Below are 23,299 nucleotides of genomic sequence, written 5' to 3'. Positions count from 1 at the left end.
ATTCCTAAATCTGAAAATAAACGAAGCCAAAGTCAAGGGGATGGTAATGTTGGTGAAACTGACATCACACCACGTTAGATGGGGGGGAGTGGACATCAAGACACTTGATAGGGCTTCCCTGGTGGCTCAGTAGTTAAGAATCCGCCTGCCAATGCAGGGGACATGGGTTCGAGCCCTGGTCCGGGAAGATCCCACATGCCACAGAGCAACTAAGCCCGTGCACCACAACTACTGAGCCTGCGCTCTAGAGCCTGCATGCCACAATTGCTGAAGCCCGTGCACCACAACTACTGAAGCCTGCCCACCTAGGGCCTGTGCTCTGGAACAAGAGAAGCCACTGCTATGAGAAGCCCGCACACCGCTACGAAGAGCAGCCCCCACTTGCCACAAATATAGAAAGCCCGAATGCAGCAACGAAGACCCAACACAGCCAAAAATAAAATAAATAAATTTATTTTTTTTAAAACAGACACTTGATAATAAAGTATCTGGAAAACACATTTTACTGCCAATTACCAAAGTATTGTCTGAGAACCAGCAGCAGCCTCACTTGGGAATTTGTTAGAAACGCAAATTCTGGGCTTCCCTGGTGGCGCAGTGGTTGAGAGTCCGCCTGCCGATGCAGGGGACACGGGTTCGTGCCCCGGTCCGGGAGGATCCCACATGCCGCGGAGCGCCTGGGCCCGTGAGCCATGGCCGCTGAGCCTGCGCGTCCGGAGCCTGTGCTCCGCAACGTGAGAGGCCCACATACCGCAAAAAAAAAAAAAAGAAGTGCAAATTCTCAGGCCCCAACCCAGACCTGCTGGAATCAGATCAGAAGCAATGGGACAGGGGCCCAGGAAGGCATGTTCAGGGAGGGTTTGGATGATTCTGGGTGCGCTCGGGTTTGAGAGCTACCGCTGTGCCCAAGTACTTTGTGTAGGCACGGACTTTACAGATGATTAACATTTCAAACACCTGGCTTTAGCTCCCAAACACTGGATGTAGACTCCGATTTTAACACATTTCTCTCTTTGCCGGGGTTATTTGCTTAGCAGTATGAATCTCAGGGCACAGACTGGAGCTTATTTTATTTTCTATCACCTTAATTTGAACAGCCCGTCCTAGAGTGGAGGGAGACCCATTTCGGTCGAGACGTGCTCTTTTCCGCGCCCAAGCTATGCAGCTCCAGGGAGGCATGCATGGAACAGGAAAATGGGTCTCGCTCCCTTGGGGTCCTCGCTTGCCAGGAGCGCTCAGCCTCCAAACCCTGCAAGGGGTCAGGCAATCTCCTCCACAGGTCCCTTCCAGCACCTACCCAAGTCACCTCCAGCCCCAGGGGACCCGCTGTGCCTCTCAGATCTCTCACACTCCACGACACCCAGCTTTATCTCTTCTCTGGCTTTTAAGGCCCGGGAGAACATTTGACTTCTGGTTGTTTCTGCGTTTAATCCTGCAAGAATCCCTGAAGCCTCAAAGCCCTTAGGACCTAAAATGCAGGGAGAGCAAACACAAATTTTAAATTCCATAAGTTATCTAGCCATAGGTATTTCCCAGTATCCCTTAAATAATCTGATATGTATTATTTGTTCCACTTCAAGGCTATACATAAGGGTAAAATGTGAACGTTTGCAATTAAGTCGTAATAACAATAAGCAATTGCATTGTTTTTTCCTCTTGCTTTACTTTTCCTTTTTTTTTTTTTTTTTTTTTTTTGCCGTGCCCCTGGGCTTGCAGGATCTTACTTCCCCTGACCAGTGATCAAACCCTGGACTGCCAGGGAGTTCCTATACTTTTGCTTTTTAAAATTATCCAAGTATTTTGGACACAATGATAAAAATCTAAACAATTTTAAAAACACACACATGACCCTACAATGGCTAAAAAAAAACCCACCAAATTAATATTACCCATATTCCTTTCCCATTTTCGCCTGCATATATCAGTACACCTATTACTTTATATCCTGCCCTTCTCACTTATTATTAAAGATTTCCATGTTACTAGACAAACTTTATTAAATGAATATATAGGAGCTACGTAAAACTGATTAAAATATGCCTAAATCCTTCAACCTAGTAATTTCACTCCGAATTCTACTTAACACAAGTGTTCAGAGCAAACTTATCAATCTTTTCTTCCTTGTAAATTTCTCATTCCTCCCCACATGGGACAAAATAGAATGCTTCCACATTTTACTCCATCCCCTTAATCTCTCCTACATGAAACAGCAACGGCCTCAGTCAGGTGCCTCTGTGTAAGACACTGTTGTTGCCTCACAGAGAAAGACATAACATGAGTGACAAGCAGAGCCAGCTGCTTACCCATGGCTGGAGGAAGAGGTCATCTTTCCTACCTTTTATCCCAACCGAGAAAGACTTTTTGTCTAACTCCCTTAGAGTTCACCAGGCTAGGCATGCGGGGCTATCCCCAAAGTGCTTTCAGACCTATGATAATATATGAACAAAATCTGCTCAGTCTTCCTTCCTAGAAACAAAAGTGCTAAGGTGCAACCCTGAAATCTAAAGGGAAATCCTGAATGCAACTTCACCTTTCAAACTCCTGCAGTGGTTTTCAAAATATGCTTCACAGGTAATTCAAAATATGCTTCACAGGTAATGGTTTGGAGTACTAGGAGGAAGGACAATGGATTTTCTATCCCTGGAGTCCAAAGCATCTACACCCTGTGCATATTCCACAAATCGGCAATGGCTCCCCTCCTCCCGTCACCCACTCCTCCACCAGTAAAGAATCTGATTAGACTAAGGTCCCAAGGGGAACTAGAATCAAATGTTCATTTATGGCCCCTTATAGTTTCTCAAAATTTAAGGAGGAAATGGGGGAGACGATACTAAAGTAATTCCTTTTCTTTCTTTATCCCCTACTCACATCCCCAAATTAGGCACTATTTATTTATTTATTTAGGCTGCATTGGGTCCTCATTGCTGCACACGGGGCAGGGGCTACTCTTCGTTGTGGTTGCAGGCCTCTCACTGCAGTGTCTTCTCTTGTTGCAGAGCACGGGCTCTAGGCGTGTGGGCCTCAGTAGTTGCGGCACGTGGGCTCAGTAGTTGTGGCTTGTGGGCTCTAGAACGCAGGCTCAGTAGTTGTGGCGCACGGGCTTAGTTGCTCTGCGGCATGTGGAATGTTCCCGGACCAAGGCTCAAACCCGTGTCCCCTGCATTGGCAGGTGGACTGCCAACCACTGTGCCACCAGGGAAGCCCAAAACTGGCACTATTTAGAGCCCACCTTTTCAGGTTACCTGATTCTAGCCTTTCATTGCTTTTTAGGTATTTTACAACTCTGTAAATTATGGATAAATGATAGCAATGCAAGGAAAGTCTTGTCTATAAACATGCAAATATACTGTCTGATGGATGTTTAATTGACTTTTCTCCTCCCCATGGAAAAGCCAATTTCCCTATTCATTTGTAAATTCATTTCAACATTCCTTTATTTCATATAAGTTTGTGTTTCTTGACTTCCTGTTTGAACTGGTTAACATCTTACAGGTTCCTTCATTAATAATGAATTAAATAAATATTTAATACATGTTCATATATCTAATTGAGAATTATGATTTTAGCCTTTTTTGAAAATCATCCTTTAACAAGATCAAACCTCCCAATTCCAATAAGAGTACTAGAAAAATCTAGTCTTCCATTCAAAGAATTGCTAAATAAAGTATAACAATTATCTCCTTAAGTGAGTGGCTAAACTCGCAGATTATAAAGGAGAATCCCCAAGTGCCAGAGTAAAGAAGGAATGGAAAACCAAGGTGGGAAGTACAAGAGATAATCCTGTGGCTGTCCTAGAAGTGACAAAGGGACTAGAGACAAACTTTGGTTCCACAAGGGTTAGGGGAGGTGGAAGTGAATAAATTGAGCCCTTGGAAGGTCTATGACCTCAGTGACAGGGTAGATCGGAATGAAATGTGTCCACCAAGTCAGGGAGATGTCAAGGAAGCTTGTCTGTCTCTGTTCTAGACTCTGGTTAAAAACAGGTTTTGTTTTTTGTTTTGTTTGTTTGTTTATAAGGTTTAAACCCTGGGCCTAATACCTCACTCAGTTTTGGTATAAGAATTTCATGATTCAGGAACTCCATCCCCACCCCCCCCAGGTGATAAATTAATATAAAATACTGTGAGATTAGTGATATATTCCAGCTTTGTGAAAAGTCCAGTACTCTTCTGTGGAAGAATGTTTCCACAGCTCAGGCCACTAACTATTTTCACAGAAAACACAACCCCCACTAAAGTGAGTTAACTCTAAAAAATTGTTAAAGCATGAGGAAATATTCCACCATAAGTGATTCAGTGAACACAAGTACCAGAACTTGAGGTAATTAAAAAGATAAACTGGGACTTCCCTGGCAGTCCAGTGGTTAGGACTCCACACTTCCACCACAGAGGGTGTGGGTTCAATCCCTGGTTGGGGAACTAAAGATCCCACATGCTTCATGGCGTGGCTAAAAAAAAAAAAAAAGTGATAAACTGAAGGAATAAAATAATTATTAAAATTATTTAAAATATTTTTAAAATAATCAAAACCAACCAAAGAAAACCACAAAACCCAATTTTTAAAGGCAAATTTGAGGAGAAAATTTGAAAAAGAATTAAATAGAAACTTCAGAAGTAAAAAGGAGTTATTTGAAATTAAAACAAGCACACACACACACACAATGGATGAGTCAAAACCCATTAAACAAAACTAAAGATAATTATCAGGCTAGTAGATATGAGAAAATGATCCAAAATACTAAAGAGAGATAAAGAGAAAGGGTTATGGCCAAGAGATTAGGAGACATAGAAGGCAGTATGAGAAGGTTAGCCATACTTAGAATAGGAATTCTGGAAGGAAAGAGAAAAGAGAGAGAAATTTGAAGAGATAAATGGCATAAAATTTTTCAGTCTTGGTGAAAGACATAAATCCCCAGATTCAAGGATCACTATGATCTGGAAATCAGGAAAAGTTAAGATAGACTCACTGTCCCAAACACCTTAGTGAAACCAAGAAACAAAGAGAAAAATCTTCTAAGACTTAAGAACCCTGAGAGAAAATACATATAATGCACAAAGAAAGGACAGTAAATTGATAGCTGACTTTCTAACAGCAATAATGGAGAAACCAGGAGGTAATAGAATAACATCTGATTCCTGAGGGGAAATAACTGTCAATCTGGAAATCAATATGCAAGCCATTCAAGACAGAAGACAGAATAAAAACATTTTCATACAAACAAACAAAAAGACTGAGAGCAATTATCACTCACTGTTAGCTGCTGAAAGAAGTACTAAGGGATGTACTTCTGGAAGAAGGAAATGGAACCCAGAAGGAATGAGATGCAAGAAGAAATGGTGAATAAATAAATTGGTAAACATGGAGCAATGTAAAAACAACACAGGCTCATAAAAGACAACAATAATAGCTAATTTGGGCAAAGAAAAATACAAGACAACATTAACATACATTATGGAAGAAGAGATGATTGAAATCAAAGCATGTTAAAGTCTTTGTTCAAGAAGGTAGAAATAAACGTTAATTTTAGACTTCATCAAACATACCTAGTTAAGTTTTAAAAGTGTTCATTGAGAGAATAGGTATAGAATGTATAACTATGAAAAAAAGTTGGTGGGTGGGGGGTGATAAAGAAGCCTCAATTGGACGCTCTCCCACACACGGCACCCAGTCTCCCAGGACTGCTGTGTCCCATGCACCAGGGAAGGAGACACAAACCCAGATCCCCGTGGCAGCCATGCCCAAGAATAAAGGTAAAAATAGGTACAGAGGTAAGAATGAGAATGAATCTGAAACAAAGAACTAGTGTTCAAGAATGGGCCTGTAGGGCTTCCCTGGTGGCGCAGTGGTTGGGAGTCCGCCTGCTGATGCAGGGGACACGGGTTTGTGCCCCGGTCTGGGAAGATCCCACATGCCGTGGAGCGGCTGGGCCCGTGAGCCATGGCCGCTGGGCCTGTGCATCCGGAGCCTGTGCTCCGCAACGGGAGAGGCCACAACAGTGAGAAGTCCGCGCACCACAAAAAAAAAAAAAAAAAAAAAAAAAGAATGGGCCTGTAGCCCATTAATGTAAGTAAATGTTGGGAAATGCACAATTAGAAGCAATGTGTTTTGATGGTCAGAAGAAATTGAGGGAAAAAAGTTTCAATAAGAACTTAAGACACTATATTGTTGGGCTTGCAAGACTACTGGACAGCAAAGCTACATAATTTTTCATTACATCTCACACATAAAGGCATCTGCAGGCATATGTTGAGCTTCCAAGACAAGCTACAGTCAAAGGCAGTTACATTTGTTCCCAGAGATGATGCCAAAATCCAGTTAAATGTTGGAGATGATGAAGACACTGAGGATATCTAAATTGAACTCAACGTTTAACATCCTGATTTCATCCTGATTTTTTTTAACATCCTGATTCTTGCACAATTTGGATCTTAGCCGCAACCCGTGAAGAAGACTAAAACATCATTAGCATGAGTGGTGTGTTAAAGCAGATAAATTTTTGATATTTGTTTTAAAGTATTATATTTCTCTTTTTAAATAATATTTATTTATTTGGCTACACTGGATCTTAGCTGCTGCACGCAGGATCTTCGTTGTGGTGTGTGGGTTCTTTAGTTGCGGTATGCAAGATCTAGTTCCCTGACCAAGACTGAACCCGGGCCCCTTGCATTGGGAGCACGGAGTCTTAATCACTGAACCACCAGGGAAGTCCCTAAAGTATTATATTTCTTCAAAAATGTATGATACTAAGGGACTTCACTGGTGGCGCAGTGGTTAAGAATCTGCCTGCCATTGTAGGGGACACAGGTTCGAGCCCTGGTCTGGGAAGATCCCACATGTCACAGAGCAACCAAGCCCATGAGCCACAACTACTGAGCCTGCGTGCCACAACTACAGAAGCCCACGTGCCTAGAGCCCAGTCTCCGCAACAACAGAAGCCACTGCAATAGGAACCCCGCGCACTGCAACGAAGAGTAGCCCTTGCTCGCCGCAGCTAGAGAAAACCCACGCGCAGCAACAAAGACCCAATGCAGCCAAAAATAAATAAATAAATAAACTTATAAAATTTTAAAAAAAGTATGATACTGAATTATCTTAAGTCAAATGTTAAATCCACTTTGTTCTTTTGTTATAATGGAATTTAATTTGCTTTAAAAAAAAACTACATCTGTTGTTTAGAGAAAAAGAAAAAAAAGCTACTAGTTTTCTGCTGTGAGCAATTCACTCCAGTATATGGATGTTCTGAATAATAAATTTTATGCCCTGTAATTATTATGGATTATGTGTAAATCCCTAGTTTTGACTAGTCTGTGACTGATCAGAGGCTTCTTGTATGCTCCAGCTACTTTGATGTCCTCTCACATTTTTGCTAAAATTCAAGGGAGGCAGGGACTTCCCTGGTGGTCCAGTGTCTAAGATGCTGAGCTCCCAATGCAGGGGGCCCGGGTTCAATCCCTGGTCTGGGGACTAGATCCCACATAACTCAGCTAAGACCCAGTGCAGCCAAATAAATAAATAAATAAATATATATATATATATATTTTTTTTTAAAGTTCAAGGGAGGCAGAAATCTGCATTTGATATCACAATGCATGACTCTTTTTTCATATTTAATAGATTTCTTTTTACTAATTTTGATCACATACATTGTTTTTATAGTCTTATGTTGCCAGCATAAAGAAATCAACAAAAAGTCATTTCCAAATACAGTTGGGTTTAAATTTGTAAGATTAGCACTTGCAGAAATTGAACACTGGGTGGCACCGAATCATCATCAAAAATATTAATGTATTCACTTTTTTTTACTTAATGTGAATGGAAATTTTCATACAAAAAGAAACTTTCTTTTAAATATTTTGCTAAATATAGAGTTTTAAAATTTTTCTTTCTATTTAGAGTTCTCCAAATATAGTTTTAAATATTTTTTCTTTAAAATAATTTCAAAGTTATAGAATGTTGCAAATATAAAAATAGTACCAAAACAGTCATATACCCTTTACCCTGATTTACCTAATATGAACATTTTATATCATTCACTTTTATCATTCTCTCTCTTTCTTTCTAATAACTCTTTCTATCTATAATTATTTTCCTGAACCATTTGCAGAAAAGTTACATACATAAGGAGTCTTCACCCCTAAATATTTTAGTGTGTATTTCCTGATAATAGGGATATTCGAAAGAGTCTCTCTTTTGATGATATTTAGAAAATATTTTTACAGTACAAAAGATCAAGATAAATTTTTTTCCAAAAGCTTCATACATTGTAAGCTACAGTTTTGTGTGCTTTACATGTACTTAAATTATGGTTTAGAAATAAAAATAATTTTATACTAACTTCTACAAAATAAGCTCCTCTCAAGTTATCCCTAACCTGGGAGGAAAGGAAAAAACTAAATGGAAAGATGGTCTCCAATTTCTGAAGAAAAAAAATGGTAAAAATTATACTAAAGAAAATATCATGCTGCTGAGATAGATTTTTTCCATATTTTCCATAAAAAAGCTCAGAAATTTCATAACCCAACAGTCCAGTAGAAGGCAGGAATAGGAGGTAAATATAAGCAAAATAAAATAATTAAAAAATGATAAAATTTAAAATACATGGTAAACAGAAAACGATAAATATGATAGTAGAAATAAATTCCAAAACATCACTAATAATAATATATATAAATGTACTAAGCATAGTTTTTTAACTACATAAAAACATATTCAAATTTCAAGTATATGGTGTTTAAAATAGATACTTGAAACATAATAACATAGAAAGATTGAACATAAAGAGATAGAAAAAGATACCAGGACTTCCCTGGTGGCGCAGTGGTTAAGAATCCACCTGCCATTTCAGGGGACACGGGTTCAAGCCCTGGTACGGGAAGATCCCACATGCCTCAGAGCAACTAAGCCCATGTGCCACAGCTACTGAAGCCCGCGCGCCTAAAGCCTGTGCTCTGCAACAAGAGAAGCCCCCACAATGAGAAGCCAGCATACAGCAATGAAGAGTAGCCCTGCTCGCCACAACTAGAGGAAGCCTGCGCACAGCAACAAAGACCCAACGGAGACATAAATAAATAAATAAATAAATAAATAATTTTTTATAAAAAGACACCACATAAACAGCACCCAAAAGAAAGGTGAATACATATATATATAAATATATATTCCACATGAAATATAATAAAGTCAGAAAGCATTATCAGAGATTAGAATAGACACTACATAGCGGAAAAAAGCTATCAGAAAGGGTATAATTTGAATATGTATATGTATAACTTATATACTTTGCTGTACAGCAGAAACTAACACAATATTGTAAAGCAACTATACTCCAATTAAAAAAAAGCAAAAAAAAAGTAAAAAATAAATAAAGTTTAAAAAAGTAAAAAAAAAAAGGTATAATTTGAATACACCTAAACATAGTCTCAAAATGTTTAAAGCAAAAACATGTAGAAATATTAGAAGAAACTTAGAAACTTACAAACCCATAAACTTCTATCAAGAAGTTTGAAAATTAATAAGAATCTAGATTTAAACAGCATAATTAACAATTTGATCAAGGTAACAAACACAGAACTGGCGCCACAAACTAAAAAATACACATTATTTTTTTTAATCATATATAGTACATTATAAAAAGTAACCACATAGGGATACTGGCTAGCAATATAATGTAGGGAACCCTCAGTGGAAAGGAATTTGAGAAGACTGCATTTATCCATTAACCCCGAAATCTCAGTTCCAAGAATTTATCTCAAAAATACATGTGCAAAAATATGAAACGATAGGGAATTCCCTGGTGGTCCAGTGGTTAGGACTCAGTGCTTTCTCTGCTGGGGCATGGATTTGATCTCTGGTCGGGGAACTAAGATTCCACAAGCTGCATAGTGTGGCCAAAAAATTTTTTTAAAAAAATTAAAGATATATACATAAGGGAATTTATTCCAGTTCACTTTGGAACAGCAAGAGACTGTGAAACAACCCAAATGTCCGTGAATATGTTACTGGTTGAATAATCATGGCACATCCTGATTATGCAACGGTAAAAAGAAGCAAGGAGTATCTGTATACTGAAATGGACTGATGCCTAGCATATGAAATTTTTATTTTGTTTTGCAGGATATATTTTAAGTGAAAAAAGCAAAGAGAAGAAAAAAATATGTATGCAGTGCTACCATAAGAAAGTGCTTGCCTAAGAAAGTGATGATATATGTATAATATTTATATCTCTACCTCTATCTGTCTATGGAAGAACAAAACAAAAACTTTTTCAGAAATGTTATCTATAACCGAGCAATTCCACTCCTAGACATATACCCAAAAGAAAAGAAAACACGTATGTCCACACAGAAACTTCAACATGAATGTTCATAGCAGCACTATTCATAATAGCCAAAAAATGGAAAAAACCCATCAACTGATGAATGAGTAAACAAATTGTGTTATGTACAAACAATGGAATATTATTTAGTCGTTAAAAAAGAAGACATATTGAGTGAACTGATGAGGATGATTATAATTTCTGTGACTTTCTGTTTGAATAAAAAAAGAAGAAGAAAACATATTGATTCATACTACAAAATAAATGAACCCTGAATACATTGTGCGAGTGAAAGTAGTCAGTCACAGAAGGCCATATATTATATTATTCCATTGATATGAAAAGTCCAGAATAGGCAAGTCTAGCGAGAAAGAAAGTAGATTAGTGTTTGCCAGAGTTAGGGGGAAGGGAAAATGGGGAGTGGCTGCTAACTGCTATGGGATTTCTTTGGGGGAAGATAAAATATTCTGAAATTAGATAGTGATGATAGTTGTCAACTTTGTAAATATACTAAAAACCACTGAATTGTACACTTTAAAGGGTGAATGTTATCGTGTATTAATTGTATCTAATATTTTTAAATGTTTTAGTCTTATCAGTAGGAAGAGGCAACAGAGTAGAAAGGATAAGAATAGACACTGGATTTCTCTGAATATACATTGTTCAATAGATTTGACTTTAGAATCATGTAAATGTGCCATATAGTTATAAAATCAAACTAAAAAATTAGAAAGCAACCCCCAGGGGTCTATTTCTGGCATGGTAATGTGAGGATCTTCATGGTTTCACTCCACAGTAAAACTGGTGAAAATCACTTAAAATATTCAATTCTCTAGAGATCGTCTTTAGGCCATGTAGCAAATGCAAAAACATTTATTCAGGAAAACGTACTAAAATTTGGTAAGAGCAATGAGAATCTGTGGCCTCTGAACCCACTTCCTCCCTTCTCCCAACTCAGGGTGATGGAACCTTCACTCCAGATGGATGCTGCCAAGACATAAGGCTCCCATCTTCCACCCACCTCCCACTCATGGGACAGAGGCTCTACCTTGGGGTTGGCACACTGAGAATACTAAGGTCTGATTCCCCTCGCTCTAGCTCATTCATAAAGCAAAGGTTCCATGCTCAGACAAGCAAGCCAAGAATACCAATGGCTATACAGCAGAAATTAAAGGAGTAGAAAATAGAAAAACAATAGCAAAAATAAACTTGAAAGTTGGGGACTTCCCTGGAGGCAAAGTCGTTAAGAATCCGCCTGCCAATACAGGGGACATGGGTTTGATCCCTGGTCCAGGAAGATCCCACATGCTGCAGAGCAAATAAGCCCGTGCACCACAACTACTGAGCCTGCACTCTAGAGTCCGCAAGCCACAACTACTGAGTCTGCGTGCCACCACTACTGAAGCCCACGCACCTAGAGCCCATGCTCTGCAGCAAGAGAAGCAATGAAGACCCAACACAGCCATAAATAAATAAATAAATATATATATATTTTTTAAAGTTGCTTCTTTGAAAAGAACAATCAAGTTGACCAACCTTTAGCTAGATTGATCAAGAAAAAGAGAGAAGGCTCAAATGTAAGAGGGACATTATTACTCATCTTACAGAAATAAAAAGGATTGTGAAAGAATATTATGAACAATTGTATGCCAATAAATTAGGTAACAGATAAAATGGACACATTTCTTAAAAGACATAAACTGAGTCAAGAAGACAGAAAAGCTAACAAGTAAATAGATAGAATTTGTAATTTTAAAAAACTATCAATAAAGAAAAATCCAGACCCAGATGGCCTGGGTGAATTCTTTTCTCCCCGCAGCTTTTTAAAAATATTTATTTATTTATTTATTTATTTTTGGCTGCGTTGGGTCCTTGCATGCGGGCTTTCTCTCATTGCGGCGAGCGGGGGCTACTCTTTGTTGTGGTGTGCAGGCTTCTCATTGCGGTGGCTTCTCTTGTTGTGGAGCACAGGCTCTCGGCGCTCGGGCTTCAGTAGTTGTGGCATGCTGGCTCAGTAGTTGTGGCTCACAGGCTTAGTTGCTCTGTGGCATGTGGGATCATCCCGGACCAGGGCTCAAACCCATGTCCCCTGCATTGGCAGGCAGATTCTTAACCAGTACACCACCAGGGATGTCCCTTCCCTGTAGCTTTATTGAGATGTAATTGACATATAACATTGTGTAAGTTTAAGGTGTACAACGTAATGATTTCATATATGTATAAATTGCAAAAGGATTACCATTCACTGGTGAATTCTACCAAACATTTAAAGAATTAACACCAGTTCTTCATAAACTCTTCCAGGAAATAGAAGAGGAAGGAACTCTTCCCATTTCATTCTATAAAGCTAGTATTATCCTATCCTGGTTATACCAAAACAAGACAAATACATCTCAAGAAATGAAAACTCCACCCAGATCTCTTACGAATTTAGATGCAGAAATCCTCAACAAATGCATTACAAAAACCCACAGCTAACATCATACTTAATGGTAAAAGGCTGAATGCCTTTCTCCTAAGATCAGAAACAAGATAATGATGTCCACTGTTGCCACTTCTAGTCAATACTCTACTGGAGGTTCTAACCAGAGTAATTAGACAAAAAAAGAAAAGACATTCATATTGGAAAGGAAAGAACTAAGATTATTTTTATTTGCAGAAAACAATCTTGTATGTGGAAAATCCTAAGGAATCACCCCCCAAAAAAAAACTGTTAGAACTAATAATATTAGAGTTTAGTAAGTTTGCAGGACACAAGGCAATATACAGAAACAAATCATTTTTCTATATAGTAGCACTGAGCAAACAAAAAATTGAAATTAAGGAAACAATTTCGGGAATTTCCTGGCAGTCCAGTGATTAGGACTCTGCACTTTCACTGCCAAGGGTGCAGGTTCAATCCCTGGTCGGGGAACTAAGATCCTGCAAGCCCTGGGGTGTGATTAAAAAAAAAAAGAAAAGAAAACAATTTCATTTATAATGGAATCAAAGAGAATAAAGTGCTTAGGAATAAATTTAACATAAGTGCAAAACATATACTTTGAAAACTACAAAACATTGTTGAAAGAAATGAGAGAAAACCTAATAAATGAAAGGATATCTCATGTTCATGGATTGGAAGACTTAATATTGTTAAAATGGCAATGCTTCCCAAGCTACAGATTCAACACTATCCCTACTAGAATGCCAGCTGACTTCTTTGTAGAAATTAACAACCAGATTCTAAAATTCATATAAAAACTCAAGGAACACAGAATACCCAAAATAATCTTGAAAAAGAACAAGGTTAAATGACTCACACCTCCTGATTTCAAAACTTACTACATAACGAGTAATCTACATTCTGGGACTGGTGTAAAGCTAGTCATATAGATCAATGGAAGAGAACTGAAAGTTCAGAAATAAACATATATATATATAAACCACCTGAGGGACTTCCCTGGCAGTCCAGTGTTAACCTTAACCCTAACCCAATGCAGGGGACACGGGTTCAATCCCTGGTCAGGAACCAAGATCCCCCATGCCCACGGTGTGGCCAAAAAAATAATCAATCAATCACCTGAAATTCCTCTCTGTGATTATGCCACTAATTTGTTACACAGTTAGGTTCATTTGTTCCATTTGATTTTGATTTTCAGCCTTTTCTTTCTTTCTTTCTTTTTTTTCCTAACAGCTTTATTAAGATATAATTCACATACCATACAACTCACCCATTTTATTAAAGTGAAAAATTAAGCAGTTTTGAGGATATTCAGAGCTGTACAACCATCACCACAATCACAACATTTTTATCACCTCAAAAAGAAATCTAGCACCCTTTGGCAATTATCACTCAATTATCCCCCCTCGCTTTATAGCCTAAAGCAATCACTAATATACTTTCTGTTTCTATGTATTTGCCCATTGTGGACATTGCATATAAATGGAATCATTTGATAGTGGTATTTTGTGACTGGCTTCATCCATGTTGTGGCAGTTATAAACACTTCATTCCTTCTTACAGCTGAACAATATTCCATTATAGGGATATACCATGTTTTGTGAATCCACTCATGAACTGATGGAGATTTGGGTTGTTTCTACCTTTGACTATTGTGGATGATGCTGCTATAAACATTTGTGTACAAGTTTTTGAGTGGACGTACGTTTCCATTTCTCTTGGATATATACCTAGGAGTAGAATTGCTTGGTCAAATTGTTAAGTCTTTGTTTAACTTTTTTGAGGACTGCCAGATTGTTTTCCAAAGCAGCTTTACATCCCCACCAGTGTATGAGGGTTCCAATTTCTCTAAATCCTTGTCAACATTTGTTATTATTGTCTTTTTGATTCCAGCCCTCCTAGTGGGTGTGAAGCGGTATCTCACTGTGGTTTAAGTTTGAATTTCCCTGATGGCGAATGATTTTCATGTGCTTATTGGCTGAGCGTGTATCTACTTTGGTGAAATATCTATGCAGATCCTGTGCTTATTTTTATTTTATTTTATTTTAGTAAGAACATTTAAAAAATTGAGGTATAATTGACATACAACACTATATTAGTCCAGGTGTGCAACATAATGATTCAATACTTGTATATATGCTGCAAAATGATCACCACAATAATTCTAGTTAACATCCATCCCCATACATAGTTACAGACTTTTTTTTCTTTACGATGGAAACTTTTAAGATTTACTTTCTTAGCAACTTTCAAATATGTAATACAGTATTATTAATTATAGTGGCCATGCTCTGCATTACATCCCCATGACTAATTTATTTTATAACTGGAAGTTTGTACCTTTTGACTCTGTTCACCCGTTTCACGCACCCCACCCACCACCCCCTGCCTCCGGTAACCATCCGTCAAAGAACATTTAATATGAGATCTCTTTTTGCCCATTTAAAAAAATATTTATTTCTTACTATTATTTGTAAGAGATCTTGATATAATTCTAGATACAAGTCCTTTATCAGATATATGATTTGCAAATATTTTCTCCCAGTCTATGAATTGTGTTTTTAACTTTCTTGATAGCGCCTTTTGAAGCACACAAGTTTTAAATTTAGATGAAGTACGATTAATCTACTTCTTTTGTTGCTTGTGCTTTTGGTGTCATATCTAAGAATTCATTGCCAAATCTAAGGTCATGGAGATTTATGCCCATGTTTTCTTCAAAGGGTTTTATAGTTTTGGCTCTTGCATTTAGGTCTTTATAAATTTTGAGTTTATTTTTATATATGATATAAGGCAAGGGTCCAATTTTATCCGTTTGTTTGTGGCTATTGTTGTCCCAGCACCATTTGTTGAAAAGACTATTGTTCTCCTATTGAATCGCCTTGGTGTCCTTGTTGAAAACCCAATTGACTCTATCTCCCTCATGAAATATTGCCCAAGGACAAAAAGAACTGCAAAGACATTTTTTATTCTTTTTGTTTGTTTGTTTTTTCTTTTTAAAATTTTTTTTTGCAAAGAAATTTTTTAAAACATTGTTTTCAGTAATCATAGTGTTAATAAAATTATTACTGTATCTTGAAGCTAGTGTAGATTTAGTGGGATAAAGTAACTAAATAATTATATTAATGTTCTCAGGAGCCAAGGTTTTCAATTTAAGAAAAAAAGGATCAAATATAAAATTTAAGAAATATGTGAAAACCTGTCATCTTAAATTTTAGTTGGAATTATTGATATAAATTCATGTTGTATTTTCTCTTTTGTTTTCTATCTTTTGTTATCTTTGTTTTATCATATTTTCTATCTTTGTTCACTAAAAGTCTTTGAAGCAATGAAAACACATGGGCAATTAGCATCCATAGACTTTAGGTTGTGATCTCTAAATACCATATCCTGGTACAAAGAACTCTGAGAAAATGGCTGATTCCATATCTAGGGCAGGAAATATATCAGCTGAATCTTGGGCATCTTGTTATGCCAGTCTCTTTTCTATGTGCTCTACATGTGTTGGGCTGTACCTCTCAGGCCTAGAGCCTGGAGTCAGCAACAGAGACATCAATGGTTTAATGGATAAGGGGGAGCTTACACGTCTGAAGCAAGGTCCTGGAGCGACATCCCACCATGTGTGGCAGACAGTGAGCAGGACATGGTGGCAGTCTTTGCTGGGCTGGGGGTGGGGGCAAAATTACCAGTTATAGGGGAATTGACATCAGGTAGGCTCATTAGTTACTAGGGAAACAGAGGAGCACAGGGAACAGAGGAGCAGAGGAGCACACCCTTCATCACACCTTTGATCAGCCATCACTGGGAGTTCCCTGGAGGTCCAGTGGTTAGGACTCTGATAAGCTTTCACTAGCTGGGGCCAGGGGCAAGTACTAGGAAGGTCAGTCATACGGGTAGGGCAGAGGCAAAGCAGGCACTGGTTGGGCAGGGGATGTACAGAGAGCAAGAGAATATCCATCTTGGGTGGCCTGATCATGCAACATGCATTAGCTCATTTAATTTCATTTTATAGTTGCGAAACTGAGACTTTAAATAGATTGCCCAAGGTTACACAGATACAAAGCGATAAAAAATAGGTACAAACCCAGGCTTCAGAGCCAGCATTTGAAAAGTTGCTCAACCTTGCTAGGAATCAGACAAATGCATATTACAACAACACTGAGACTATTTTCTTATTAGAAGGGCAAAAGTTGAGGATATAGGAACTCCTACACATTGCTGGTGTAAATTTAATTTTTTAGAACCTATTTTGGATAATGATTTCACCATACTTAATACATTTGAAGATGTACATACCTCATACCCAGAAGTTCCACTTCAGGACTAGAGAAATTCTATATACATCTGTACAAGAAAACAACGTATAAACATCCACGTTCTTTACAGCCCTACAAATATTGAGAAAAAGAAAGCTGGTGACTTCCTGCCACGTTAAATATGGAAGCTGCCTTCTTTTTGTTTTCGATGAGGAAGGCCCCTTACCCTATCAGAGATCTCTTTGTTTTTGCGGTTCACGGAGCAGGGGAATGTTTTTTGCATAGAGTATTTTTAAGTTTTCAAAGTGCTTTTACCATCATTAGGTTTCAGAACAGTTGCGTGTGACAAGAGGGTAAGTGTTTCCTTTTCCTTAGGCCAAGAAACTTAGGGGATTTAAGGCCATAGATTGAGAACTCAGAGCCTGCTTTAAAACTTCTCAAAGTTTAATTTTCATACAAATCAGATGGTGGTCCTGTGAAAATGCAAATTACCTTTCAGTGGGCCTTGGGTGAGGCCCGAGATTCTGCATTCCTAAGAAGTTTCCAGGTTACTGTGGGTCCCCTGGCCACACTCTTGAGTAGTGGGAGATTAGACCATTGACACAGGCTGGATATTAAACTCCACTGATCCACTTTCCCTGTCTGTCCTTCGCAGTGCAGATGGATTTAAACGTAATGTTTAGCAAAAGAAAGGGATCTCACCTTGAAAAAATCCTGATGTTGTTCTCAAGCAAGCAGAAATGACTTTAAGATTTCATGTTTTCATTCTCTCTGGTACCTTCCTTCTTTGTGTAATCCATTTGTAATTAATAGGTGGGCCATGCACGGGTAACCGAGACTGGAGCTAGGCAGAAACATGCTTGGGTACTTCCAGTGTTGATTTATCTTTATGATTCAGGCTTTGTCAGAAATTATAGTCTGTCTCAGTCCTGGATGCCTTTCCACCTTAGAATCTACAGTTGTTTATTAACTGACGCTCAGTGTGTCAAACAGAGAACAAACCTGCAGCACTTTCGTGGTTCACCCTGGTTCCCCAGCACTCCTGGGTGTCAGGAACTAAGTGCTGTTCAGGAGCTCTGAGTGGGAGCGCGACCGGCATTTACCCAGAGGGGCCCTGTGAGTCTCCTCTGCCCAGAGTATGAGATCTGATTTGGTAACCACACCACACCCCAAATGCTTAACAATGTGGTACGGCCTTGCGGTAGGGAATTCCTCTGTGAAGAGAAGCAGCTATTCTCCCAGGGACTGGATCTGGTTTGGGGGGTACAGAGCCATTCTGGGTTCCCAGTCTGGTGTGGAGAAGGGCGCCCCAGTGTGGCATCCTTGCCCCTTCCTGTGCCCTAGAATGGGGCTGGGGACAGAGGGCAGCTGACAGCCCATAGGCACCTGTCCTAAACAGCAGGTGCGGTGGTTTGACTCATTCCTTATAACTGGACAGACTGGTATAGTGAGGTATCAGCTTTCTTTGTGAAGCATTTTTTGGTTTTCTCAATTACTATTATTATGAACGGTTCTCAAATGTGACTAAAGGACAAATACGGCTATTGATATATTTCCAAATATCAAGCTTCTCTTGGGAGAGTTTGTTTCTAAGGTAGTCTGAATTCTAATGCTGAGCTCCGCCATTAAGCAGAGGTGGCCAGGATTGGAAGTATCTGGGATGCATGTTATTTTGGAGTTAGATGATCTTACAAGACACGTTCTTACTTTAAAGATGATTCTGATATAACAGCGTTCTCATTGCTCTCCTTCACTTTATCACTCAACTCAAATGTTGGGCTCAGGACTTCCCTGGTGGTCCAGTGGTTAAGGATCCACCTTCCAATGCAGGGGAAGTGGGTTCGATCCCTGGTCTGGGAGCTTAATATCCCACATGCCGCCAGGCAACTAAGCCCGAGTGACACAACTACTGAGCCCGCCTGCTCTGAAGCCCATGCGCCACAGCTAGAGAGAAGCTCCTGCACCGCATCAAAAATCCCTCGTGCCGCAACTAAGAATCAATGCAGCCAAAGATAAATAAATATTTAAAAATAAATAAAATGTTGAGTTCCCCCTATGTATGTAAAGTTTCACACTAGCTTTTGTGGTGGTGAGAGTAAATGAAAAAGAATGAAAAAGAAAAATATGGCATTTGTTCTTTTTTTTTTAATAAATTTTTAAATTTATTTTTGGCTGCATTGGGTCTTCGTTGCTGTGCGCGGGCTCACGGGCTCTAGAGCACAGGCTCAGTAGTTGTGGCGCACGGGCTTGTTTGCTCCACAGCATGTGGGATCTTCCCAGGCCAGGGCTCAAACCCGTGTCCCCTGCATTGGCAGGCAGATTCTTAACCACTGCACCACCAGGGAAGCCCCTGGCATTTGTTCTTAAGGACTGCGTACACTAGCTGAGAAACTAAGAAACAAAACCAAGAATTATGGGAACATAATAAACACTAACTGGTCCAGAGTCATCAGTTCCAAAGAGAGTGTTTCTGACGCCCATAGCAAGGGAAAACTTCACAGAGGAGGTAAAATTTAAGCTAGACTTTGAAGGCTGTGTAGTATTGTAACGTAGGAAAAATGAGCAAAAACATTTGAAGTGCAGATTATCTAGAGAACAAACAGGTGGTTGCCAGAGGGGAAGGGACTAGGGGGAGGAGAGAAGTAGGTGACAGGTGAGGCGGTACAAAATTCCAGCTGCAAAATAAATGAGTCACAGAGGTGAAATGTGGGGAAAATAGTCAATGGTTATGTAATGTCTTTGTATGGTGACAGATCATAACTAGACTTATCATGATGATCATTTTGAAGTGTATAGAAATATTGAATCACTATGTTGGGTACCAGGAACTGACATAGTGTTGTAGGTCAACTATACTTCAAAAACAAATCAACTAACTCAGAGAAAAAGAGATGAGATTTGAAGCAGTGGTGGAGCTGGGGGGAGGGGGAATTGGATGAAGGCAATCAAAAGGTACAACTTCCAGTTATAAGAAAAATAAGTATTAGATGTAATGTACAACCTGATAAATACAATGAACACTGCTGTATGTTATATATGAATGTTATTAAGAGAGGAAATCCTAAGAGTTTTCATCACAAGGAAAAATTTTTTTTCTATTTCTTTAATTTTGTATCTATATGAGATGATGGATGATCACTAAACTTATTGTGATCATTTCATGAAGGATGTAGGTTAAATCACTATGCTCTACATCTTAAATTTACACAGTGCTATATGTCAATTATATCTTAATGAAACTAGAAAAAAACAGTAAAGTGAACAAATGCTGTTGGAAAAATGGTGCTTATGGTTGACACTGGGTTGCTGCAACCTTTAATTTGTAAAAAATGCAGTATCTGTGAAGAACAATAAAGTAAGATATGCCTAAGCAGATATTGCTTTATTTTTTAAAAAAATAAATTTATTTATTTATTTATTTTTGGCTGCGTTGGGTCTTCGTTGCTACGCGTGGGCTTTCTCTAGTTGTGCGAGCGGGGCTTACTCTTCATTGCAGTGCACGGGCTTCTCGTCGCAGTGGCTTCTCTTGTTGCGGAGCACAGGCTCTAAGCGCGTGGGCTTCAGTAGAGGCACATGGGCTCAGTAGTTGTGGCTCGCGGGCTTTAGAGTGCAGGCTCAGTAGTTGTGGTGCGCCAGCTTAGTAGTTGTGGCTCGTGGGCTTAGTTGCTCTGTGGCATGTGGGATCTTCCCAGACCAGGGCTCAAACTCGTGTCCCCTGCATTGGCAGGCGGATTCTTAACCACTGCACCATTAGGGAAGCCCACTTTTTTTTTTTTTTTTTTAAGACAGATTGAGTTTTTGTGGCAACCCTGCATTGTTAGATGATTGTTATTTTTAAAAATATTTATTTTGCTGCACCGGGTGTTAGTTGTGGCACGTGGCATCTTTAGTTGTGGCATGTGAACTCTTAGTTGAGGCATGTGAGATCTAGTTCCCTGACCAGGGATTGAACCCAGGCCACCTGAATTGGGAGCTCAGAGTCTTAGCCATTGGACCACCAGGGAAGTCCCAATAAAGTATTTTTTAATTAAGGTATATTCATCTTTTGAAGACCTAATGCTATTGCACACTTAATAGACTACAGTGTAGTGTAAACATAACTTTCATATGCACTGGGAAATCGGACAATTCCTGTGACTCGCTTTATTGTGATATTCACTTTATTGTGGTGGTCTGGAACTGAACCCACGTTATCTCTGAGGTTTGCCTGTATATGGGGATCAGTTTTCTCTTGAAGTTCATTCTTCCTTCTAGAGGAAAGAAAAGTGATTTTAATGCTACCCAATTCCACTAGTCAAAATAAAAGTAATGCAATAGAGCTCATGTACGTTGAACCTAGATAATATGAGCCTTTCATGTATTTGTGATTTTAACAGAACCCCAGGGAGAAGACAGTACTCAAAATGGTAAAATTTTGAGCCCAAAACCAAGAGTTAAGGAATACTTTTTAGTTGTTTTCACTTTTATAACCTCCCTCAAGTCAGAGTGTGTAGGCAAATCACCATTTTATGTCTCTATTTAAGGTCAATTCTGTGTTTGTTACCATGTCTGGAATGCTGAATCTGAAAAAATTGAGGTACAAGAAACTTATTGTGAATTATACAAATAAAGGAAGTAAGCATTGAAAAAAAAAGCACAAGGCACAAGGCATCTGAAGAATGAAAGTAGAGTCTTTGGGCTAGAGCGAGTTTATGACAGGAAGATGTTCGGACAAGGCTAGGTTGGGCCATGTTGTGAAGTGTCCTAAAAATCAACGCTAAAGAGCTAATGCAACCCAATGGCAGTAGGAAGCCATTGAAGTTTAGTTAATCCTCAGATTTTACCTTTATCAAACACTCAAGGGGGTTCATGCGATTCATATATAATCTTCTAAGGTAAGAGGAAACATTCCTAAAGAATTGTAATTCCTTGGCACTCAACATACTAAAGAGCCAATTTGGTCATCCCAAATCCAGTTTTCTAATCCTTGCTCTGCTACTGGTTCACTGATGGGAAAGATAACTTCTCTAGGCCATAATTTCCTCAAGTGTAAATCAAGATCATTTGAAAAGTTCCTTTTAGCTCCAAACTCAATTATTCTCATTCTCCTGTTTGACTTTCTCCGTAACAGTGAGAAAAGAAGAAAAACCTGTTACTAACCCATTTAATGATATTGAAATCATGGTTTTAATTTTTTTACACTGGAAAAGAAGTCACATATGCATTATTCACTGAAACTTGTATCTGTGGAGAGCACATATGTGTATTTTTTTGACTACTGGGCTATCAAAAATTATTTTTCAACATCACAGATAAAAAAGAAATTAAACAAAAAAAACTTTAGCAAAACTACTTTTAAAAATGTACTCTGGAATATGTGAAAGTGAATAACATTACTGATTTGATCTTTGTTAATTTTGTGCTGTACAGGAAACACCAATAGTAAATTTGTCACAAGTTCATTTTCAAAAAAAAGTTGCATCCATAAAAGGACAAACTTTTTTTCTTTCTTCTTTAAATTGGCAACATGAAAAAAATTTTAGCTTTCTAAAAGCAGAAGCAAAGAGCTCATGAAAACAGAAGTGTGCTGTGTGGGTATTTTGCAGTCACTCTTATGGTTTCTAGATGGTTGAGTGAGTCAGGAAATCTTGGCTCTAGTTTCTACTCTACCTCAACTAGTTCTGTGAGGGCAAATCCACCATTTATCTGGTTTTACTTCTCCTTTGAAAGACTTATCACAATTATGGTCGTTTTCATTGTATTGTCTTTTTCCTCACTACTGGACTGAAAGATACCTGAGTGCTGAGATTCTGTATTCACATATCTATCCAGATCTGGCACACAACTTACTCAATATTCACTGAATAAATGAATTTTTTACTTATCTGTAAATGGAGGCAGTTGTACTAAATTTCCCGTCATTTAAAAAAATAATATATTTTTGGCTGTCTTTGGTTCTTCATTGCTGTGCGCGGCTTTCTCTGCTTGCAGCGAGTGGGGGCCACTCTTCGGGTGGGTGCAGTGCGCGGGCTTCTCATTGCAGTGGCTTCTATAGCTGCGGAGCATGGGCTCTAGGCACGTGGGCTTCAGTAGTTGTGGTATGTGGGCTCAGTAGTTGTAGCTCACAGGCTCAGTAGTTGTGGCACATGGGCTTAGCTGCTCCGCAGCATGTGGGATCTTCCCCGGCCAGGGCTCAAACCCATGTACCCTGCATTGGCAGGTGTATTCTTAACCACTGCACCACCAGGGAAGCCCTCTATGGCATTTCTATCTTTGATTCTTTGATATGAATTTACTTTGAATTATTTAAGT

Source organism: Stenella coeruleoalba, assembly GCF_951394435.1.
Source record: "Stenella coeruleoalba genome assembly, chromosome: 5".
In the NCBI taxonomy this organism is placed as follows: domain Eukaryota; kingdom Metazoa; phylum Chordata; class Mammalia; order Artiodactyla; family Delphinidae; genus Stenella; species Stenella coeruleoalba.
This window is presented reverse-complemented; position numbering follows the sequence as displayed.